The following is an 8307-nucleotide window of genomic DNA, read 5'->3' on the forward strand; positions in this document are numbered from 1 at the left end:
ATTTGAAAATTAAAATTCTTTTGCTACTCTTGCACTCCGCCAAATCGCAATGGAGTTGAGACTCGAACTATCGGGCATAACTGATCATTTATCGTTTTCCCAATCCTCTAATCTTTCATCATTCATTTGGAGGCGCTGCATCTTCTTTAACAAGGTAAATATTTATATTCCCATCTTTTCTATCTAAATAGTGCATATATCTAAATAATTAAGTAGTTGTACGAAGCGGGACAAAAGAGAAAGAAAAGGCAATAGAGTATCGAGGAGTATGATTTAGATGGATATTGAAAAACAGAAAAAGACGAGAAAAAGAGCATTAAAAGGAAAAAAAAAATACTAAAGGGGACTTTTTTTAGGAAAATAAATACATAACTGAAGTCAATGGACAAACCATGCAAATGTGGTGTTGCCACTTATTTCATTTCCTTTTTTGTTTTTTGCATTATTATTATTTTATTTTTTTTAGTTAAATACCACTAAGAAACTTAGTGGATATTTTTTATTAATAAAAGCAAAGTACAATAAAAACAAAGTTCCGACAAAACCAAATGAAAGAAGCAAACAATATAAAGAAAAGGGATCTGGGTTTCCTAAATAAACCCAAGAATCTCGGTCAAAGAAAGCATCTCAGATGCAACTTAGCTGCACTCCGCCTCTAGAATGAAAGATCTGCACACTTGGAGAGTTTTTTTTTTTTTTTTGATGTTCATCTTCAATTGACTTGGCTTTTCCTCTCTATCTGAAGAAATCCTCGACCTCTTCATCTTCTTCATCAAGCTGATGTAACCTGTAAGTTGTCGCCTTTTTCGCTCCATTTCCATAACTGAATGTTCCAACAAATGATGTATGCTTCAAGTGTTGTTGTAATTAGATTTAAACTGCCCTGTTTAAGTGATCTTCTTACTTATCCCCGTGGTTAATATCATGTAGAAGCACCTCAAGCTCTCACCAGGTACTATGAATCTTAACCAAAATGAGTATCTCTCAAGAATTAGAAGAAATAAATCACTAATTGAAGCAGTAATTTCCAAATCCCAATCAACTCTTGCGCAAACTAAAACTTCAAACAGTTGCTGCTAGGACGACTATTTAGTAAGCTTTGCCATATATTGATAGCTATCCAATAGATTGAGCTGAGTAAGCTGATACCACACAATGAATTTCTGTCAATATACAGCAGATTGCTTACCAAAAAGTGTCCTTGTCCCTTAATCAATCTGGTTCCCTCCTCTGAATGTTCCTATTCCTTAAATTAGGAACTTGAGCCTTATCAAGGTTTAAAATTCTTCTTCCTACAGAGGGTAAGTCAGAAAAAGAATGGAAAGAAACTTCACCTGCAAAATCAAAAGCATAGTTAGTTAAAAAATCTGCCATGGTGTTGCCCTCCCTAAAAATATGTTGAATAAGCACATTGGCTGTGCTTATCAGCTTTCTGATTTTCTCCACTTCCACAATGATGCACCAAGGTGTTTCCCAAGTCCCCTCCACTACCTTCTTCATCAATAATGAATCAGTTTCTAAGATTAGAGGCAGTAATCCTTGATTTACACAGTATTCAACTCCTTCCTCCATAGCCTTAGCTTCAAAGAACAACATTAGTGGTGTCAATTAGAACTCTTGCCTTAGCAAAGACTAAATCACCTAGTTCATTCCTTATACACACACCAATAGAACTAGGTCCAGGATTCCCTCTTGAAGCTCTATCTGTATTGCATTTATACCACCCTTCCTCAGGTTTGTGCCATGACACAATCTGTGTTCTTATAGAAGGAGAGTAGGCTTCTAGGAATTGAATCAAATCTGGCCATAAATATGGGATATTCTGTAACCATGGGTATCTCACCTTTGCCAAATAATATAAATTGTTATTGATTTCATGCACCACTCTTTTGAAACTGACCTTTCCCCCATGTTTTTGAGTATTCCTCCTTTTCCATAGCTCCCAAGTTACTACTGCTGGTACAACTTGAAATATAGGCTTGAGCTTTATGCAACACCTTGCTTCCCACCAAGCCTTGATTACTTGATGAATCTGAATTAGTGGTACATGTAATCCTGCAGCTGCTAACATTACCTTCCAAACTTCTTTAGCAAATGAACAAGTCAAGAAAACATGTTGGATTGTTTCTTGATGGTACTCCATGCAACACCAACCCCTAGAGACAACAGATATACCCATCCTCCAAAGCTGATCATCAGTAGGAACCTTTAGATGCCATAGTCTCCATAGAAAGAAACTAATCTTAAAAGGTAATCCTTTTATCCATATGTTTTCATAGGCTGGTTGGACAAGAGCTTTTTGTCTTAAGATATTCCAAGCACTACTGACAGAAAACTTGCCTGTACTGTTTGCCATCCACCATGGTCTATCCCAGTTTCCTTCCAATCTTTCCACGTGAATTTCTGTGGAGATATATCTTGCAATATCCTCAGGAAAAGTCTGATGCAAAAGTTGAACGTTCCAGTCCCCATCAGTAATCAATTCTGACACTTCTTCCATATCCATATTAATGGGAAAATCAAATGGAACTGTATGATACAAAATTCTCAATTTTGTCCAATTTTCATGCCAAATATTTGCAGAACCTCCTTTAATCTGCCACCAAGTCTCTTGTTCCACCATCTCTCTAGCTTCCAACATTCTTCTCCATACTTGAGACCCAGATTTCCATTGAACCACAGTAGGACTAATCTTTTTACAGTACTTGTTCCACATGTAATTTGACCATAAGGTATTAGCTGTTCTAAATCTCCACCATAATTTAGCAAATAGAGCTTTGGAAACATCAAATAAAGATCTAAATCCTAGTCCTCCTTCCAGAGTAGGAAAACACATATTGTACCATGATGCCCAATGTCTACTCCTACCTTCCTCTTTGTTGCTCCAGAAGAACCTAGCAAATATTTTGTGAAGATCCACCAGAATATACTTTGGAGGAGCAACCACTGATAACATGTACACTGGCATACTTTGTAGCACACTTTTAATCAAAATTGCCTTGCCACCATATGATAAAAGGTTCCCTTTCCAGGAATGTAACTTAGCTTTCACTTTCTTGATCAGGTCTGCATAAAAAATCTTCTGCCTCCTTGCATAGAACACAGGACAACCTAAATACTTGAAAGGAAATTGGCCCCTGGTAAAATTGGTAATGTTTCCTACAGATAAAATCAGATTTGTGGCCACCTTGTCATGCATATAATAAGAACTCTTGTCCCTGTTGATCAACTGGCCTGAAGCCTCTTCATAATTCCTCAAAATTCCCATAATCCTCTGTAAAGACTCTGGATGTGCAGATGAAAAATAATAGTGTCATCTGCATATGCCAGATGATTTAGAGGTGCTGACCACTTAGGCATGCCATACCCAACAAAGTTCTGATCGTCAAACAGAGCATTTAAAGCCCTAGATAACACCTCAGCAACTAGAATGAATAAAGCAGGGGATAAAGGATCCCCTTGCTTCACTCCCCGGCTAGACTTGAAAAAACTAGTAGCTTGTCCATTCACCAAAATTGAGTACCAGTTATTAGAAAGTAGCCTCCAAATCATGTTGATGTAGTGTTCTGCAAACCCCATATTTCTCAACACATGCCTTAAGAATTCCCAAGAAACCCTATCATAGGCTTTTGCCATGTCCAATTTCAATACTACATTGGCAGGCTTCCCTCTAATTCTGATGTCTGTAACTATTTCTTGAGTTAACAGAATATTTTCAAAGATGCTTCTACCTTTTACAAAACCAGATTGATTAGAAGAAATCAACGATGGTAATAACCCTTCAAGTCTGCTATGCATTACCTTGGAAATCACCTTGTTGATAAAATTTGACAAACTTATAAGTCTCATATCTGCAAAAGTTTCTACCTCGGATTTCTTTGGTAAAAGTACCAAATTTGTATGTGTTATGGATTTAGGAAGGTATGCCCCATCAAAAAAAGCCATCACCAATGCATGCACATCAAATCCCACAACGTCCCAAAGATTTTTGATAGAAAATTCCAGTAAAACCATCTGGGCCCCCTGCACTATCCCCACTAAGAGCATCAACAGCCTGTTTTACTTCTTCCATGGAGGGATATATGCATAATTCCCTATTCTGATCAATAGTGATCAAAGTAGGTAAATGCTGAAGAATCTCAAAGTTATTCTGAACACCTTCTTGAGAGAATTGGTTCTGAAAGAACCTAATAGCTTCAGTAGAAATCTGCTCCTTAGTTTCCAACCAGTTTCCATCCCCATCTCGGATTCTGTTGAGCTTTAACTTTTGCCTCTTTCCATTCACATAGTTATGAAAGAAACCAGTGTTTCTATCACCTTCAGAATACCAATCTAGCCCTTCTTTCTGTCTCCAATATAGTTCTTCCAGATGCAAGTATTTCTTCACTTCTGCTTGAGCTTTTTGAAGAACAATCCTATTAATGATGCTAGGATCTTCTTCAAATAAATCTTCTTTGATCTTCACCACTTCTTCTCTAATTGCCGGTTCCTTGAATATGTCCCCATAAGTTTCCTTGCTCCATTTAGATAGAGCCATTCTAACACTTTTCATTTTCTGTTTAAAAATAAGAAAAGGATTACCTTCAAAGTCTGCATGCCAATTATTCCTTATTACCTCCTGAAAGCTATCATGTTGAGTCCAAAAATTCAAAAACCTGAATGGTTTAGAAATTGGAACGGCTTCTTCCCCACAAAATAGCACCAAGGGAGAATGATCAGATCCTGTTTTAGTTAAATGCTCCACTTCAATATGAGGAAATGAGTTCTGAAAAGGAATGTTAACTAGAATCCTATCTAGTCTTTTGAGGATACAATCCCCTGCCGCTCTTCCATTCCACCATGTAAAAGGACTACCTCTGAAACCCATGTCAAATAATTCACTAGAATTTACACAAAATGCAAAGTCATCACATTCTGATGGCTGTACTGGTAAACCCCCAAGCTTTTCCTCTTCAGATAATATGACATTAAAGTCACCCCCTACCATCCAAGGTAGTTCCATTTCACTAGCAAGGGAGTAAATATTATCCCAAAGTTCTAACCTTTCAACAGCATCACATTTTGCATATACAAAAGTAGTAATCATCTCCATGCCAGTTGCCATATGTTTGATTTTCAAAGATATTTGTTGATTGGTATCCAGTAACACCTCCCACTGGACTGTTGCTTCTATGAAAATTCATATCTTCCCATTGATATTAGTTAATGCTGATTCCATCCCTATTCTTCTCTTATATCTTTGTAAATGTCTGACATGTTGGAAAGGCTCCATCAATGCCACTATGAAACTGCTATATTGCCTTTTTAAATTAATAAGTCTCTGAAAAGCCTGTTGAGACTTCACAGATCTTATATTCCATATGATAGCTGTAATCATGACTTGGATATGGTTGTTGTCCTCTTTGGTAGAATCCTCCTAGGAAGTGCTGATTCAGGACCCTTAGCTTTTTTTTCCCCCTTTTGCTATTGCTCTTGGTGAAACATCAACCTCTTTAGCAGCATGTTGAAATGGCTTTGTACTGTTTACCTCATCCTCAACTTGTTGTAATTCCTCCTTAGCCTTCTCAACCTCCATAACTGTTACTTGATGTGTAACAATATCAAGTAATGCTTTGCTAGGAGAGGTTTGGCTGTGTATTGATGAGACCTCACTGATATGATTTGGATCAGTTATCATAATGCTTTCATTTGCTTGCCTAACTTCTGTGGTGTTATTGTTTCCATATACCGATTGATGTTGAGGATGATGTTCAAGTTGTTGTGGTTGCAGATATTTTGGTGACATTACATTGGGTAGTACCTTGTCCTCCTCAATGTTAAGTGATTCCATTCCACCAGGTACATTCCCTTCCTCAATTACTTCTTTGTTCTCTCCTAATAATCTTGCATTAGCTGCACTTGTACCAATACCCAGCTCAGCCCCTTTAGAACTGTTACTCTCAATCTGAAATTCTGCTCCCTCCTTAATATAGGTATGATTTTCCTCCTGTAAAGAATGGCTGTTTTCAGCATCAATTTTCAGTTCTGCTGGAACCAGAACTTTCTCCTCCGTTTGCTCATTTTTTCCAGCAAATTGCGCCAATTCTGTATCAAGGTATTCATTTTCCTCTACTCTATCTCCCCATAAAGCTTTATTCAGTAATGTAGGAGTTTGAGATACATGTCTAGCAGAGTCATCTGCCAAATCTCTGTGATCAGGTACATTATCATGTACTCCATTGTCTCCTATCACCTTGCCAAAAGAATTCTCAATCCATTTTTTGGCACTCTCTACTTCAACAGTGTCATCTTGAATATCCTTTCTGCCAGTAGTGCTATCTCCTTGCTTTTGGATTCCTATATCATTGATAGTAGTCTGACTGCTTTGATCTGTCAAAGCATCTGAATTTTTAACTCTTTGCTGCATGTTTGGTTAATTTCCTTCTTATCATTCTCCTTCCCTTCTGGATTTCCTTTGTTGAATATCCTGTTATCCTTAACAACATTCCAATTCCCTTCTTTGCCTACCACTTTGCCATTTGAAAGCCATTTGTTAGCAGGCATGTTCTCTCTCATGTGCTGGTTTGTTGCCTTACTGTTCTCTTGTTTCCCCTTTCCTCCATGAACTAGTTCTGGATGTAGTGATCTGCACTCCTCCTCATTGTGACCTCGTAACTTACACTGCATGCAGTATTTAGGTAGCATATCATAGTGAATATTCACTAGCACTTCTCTTGTGGCCCCAGTATTCTCATCTTCTATCTCCATTGTAACTGATTTAGGAAGATCTGACACTAAATCAACTAAAACCTTCACCCTTGCACAACTAGGTCTAGTTTTATTGATTGTAGCCATGTCTAGATGTAAAGGTTTTCCTACTGCAGAAGCCAGTGAAAACAAGGATTCCTTTACAAAATAAGTTGGTAAAAGATTTGGGAAAGAAATCCATGCCATCGCCTTTGATGTTTCTTCATCAATTTTGAATTTAGAGTCGTATATCAGCGGTCTCATTTGATAAGACATTCCATCCTTTGCATTGAGATAATATGCTCCTTTAGAAGATAAGTTAACAAAGTCCTCCATCAAAGAGAGTCTAATCAATACATGTCTGGTTCGAAAGAACCCTATTTTACATTCACCTTTGATACCACATTGTGCAGGTATTATTGTCCTCAACTCTTCCAAGTCTGGCCATCCATAGGAAAATTTTCCTATAACTGCATATTGAAGGTTCTCTATTTCATTCATACGTGCAACTTCAGCCTCAGTCCATTTTACAACAGGTTTTCCATTGACAAAAGTGATTGGTTTTATAGGTATTGGATCAACAACATTCTTCAAGGATTGGTTCAAAAAATAAGGGTTCAAAGCCTGTGCATACTTCAAAGTGGGAATAACAGATGTTGTAGGGTTAGGGCTAGGATTGGGGTTAGGATTAGGAAGAATGATTTTGTTTAGAGGATTAGGGTTTAAAGGTGGGAATTGATTTAGAGAGGGTGTAACTATCATATTAGAAGTGGAGGGAGGCTGGCCAGCCACCAAGGACTGGTCGGCAGCCACAGTGACCATGGCGGCAGGATCACTCAACTACGTTTAGCATGGAGATGAGCTAATTTTTTATTTTCAGTTCGTTTTTTGCATTATTTACTTTTGGTTCCATGCTTTTATTATTTGAATAGAAGAAGTTTAAAAGAAAAAACATCTACTCTACTATCTGATGAAAGAATAAAAATAAATATAAAGAAAAAATACTTATTTATATAATTATGTGCTAAACCCCATCAGACACATATATAAAAGTTTAAATTTACTTCAAAAATTATTTCTTATACAAAATTTGATAGTGAAAAATGTAGTTGAATGTATGCTCTAATACAAATAAAGATGTTTATATATGTGATTTCATTAATATATTAAAAAAATTTATATTTAAATGTTTGAAAATTTTATTTAGACCAAAAGCTTATAAAAATATTATTTTTAAGTTTATTGATGTTTTTCACATCGCGCAAAGCCCGGATAATGTTACTAGTTTCAAATAGAACTTGAAAATGTATTTGGAATTTGAAAAACACCTAAAAACATTGTTTTTCCTTATTTTCGCTTTTAGTGCATTTAAACTACCAAATATTCTTTACAAAAACTATAACCAAACGCCTACTAAAGATACTCACTTCGTCTCAATGTGATATAATTTAACTAGACATGGAGTTCAAGAAAGAAAGGAAGACTCTTGAAACTTGGGGTCTAAAACACGGCATAAATATTTATGCGGCTGTAAATAATTTCATTATGGGTAAAAGGGAAAGTTTTATGTTAAATTATTGC

At 36.6% G+C, this 8307-nt stretch overlaps 1 long non-coding RNA gene across 1 annotated transcript; it reads left to right on the top strand.

Moving 5' to 3' along the window:
• The first annotated feature begins 469 nt into the window (after window positions 1–469).
• On the top strand, window positions 470–7579 carry LOC132053591 (uncharacterized). Its single transcript, XR_009414159.1, has 3 exons — window positions 470–789; window positions 5771–6094; window positions 7140–7579. It is a non-coding gene; the product is annotated as an uncharacterized LOC132053591 (long non-coding RNA).
• Window positions 7580–8307: the final 728 nt, after the last annotated feature.

Source organism: Lycium ferocissimum, chromosome 4, assembly GCF_029784015.1.
Source record: "Lycium ferocissimum isolate CSIRO_LF1 chromosome 4, AGI_CSIRO_Lferr_CH_V1, whole genome shotgun sequence".
NCBI lineage: Eukaryota > Viridiplantae > Streptophyta > Magnoliopsida > Solanales > Solanaceae > Lycium > Lycium ferocissimum.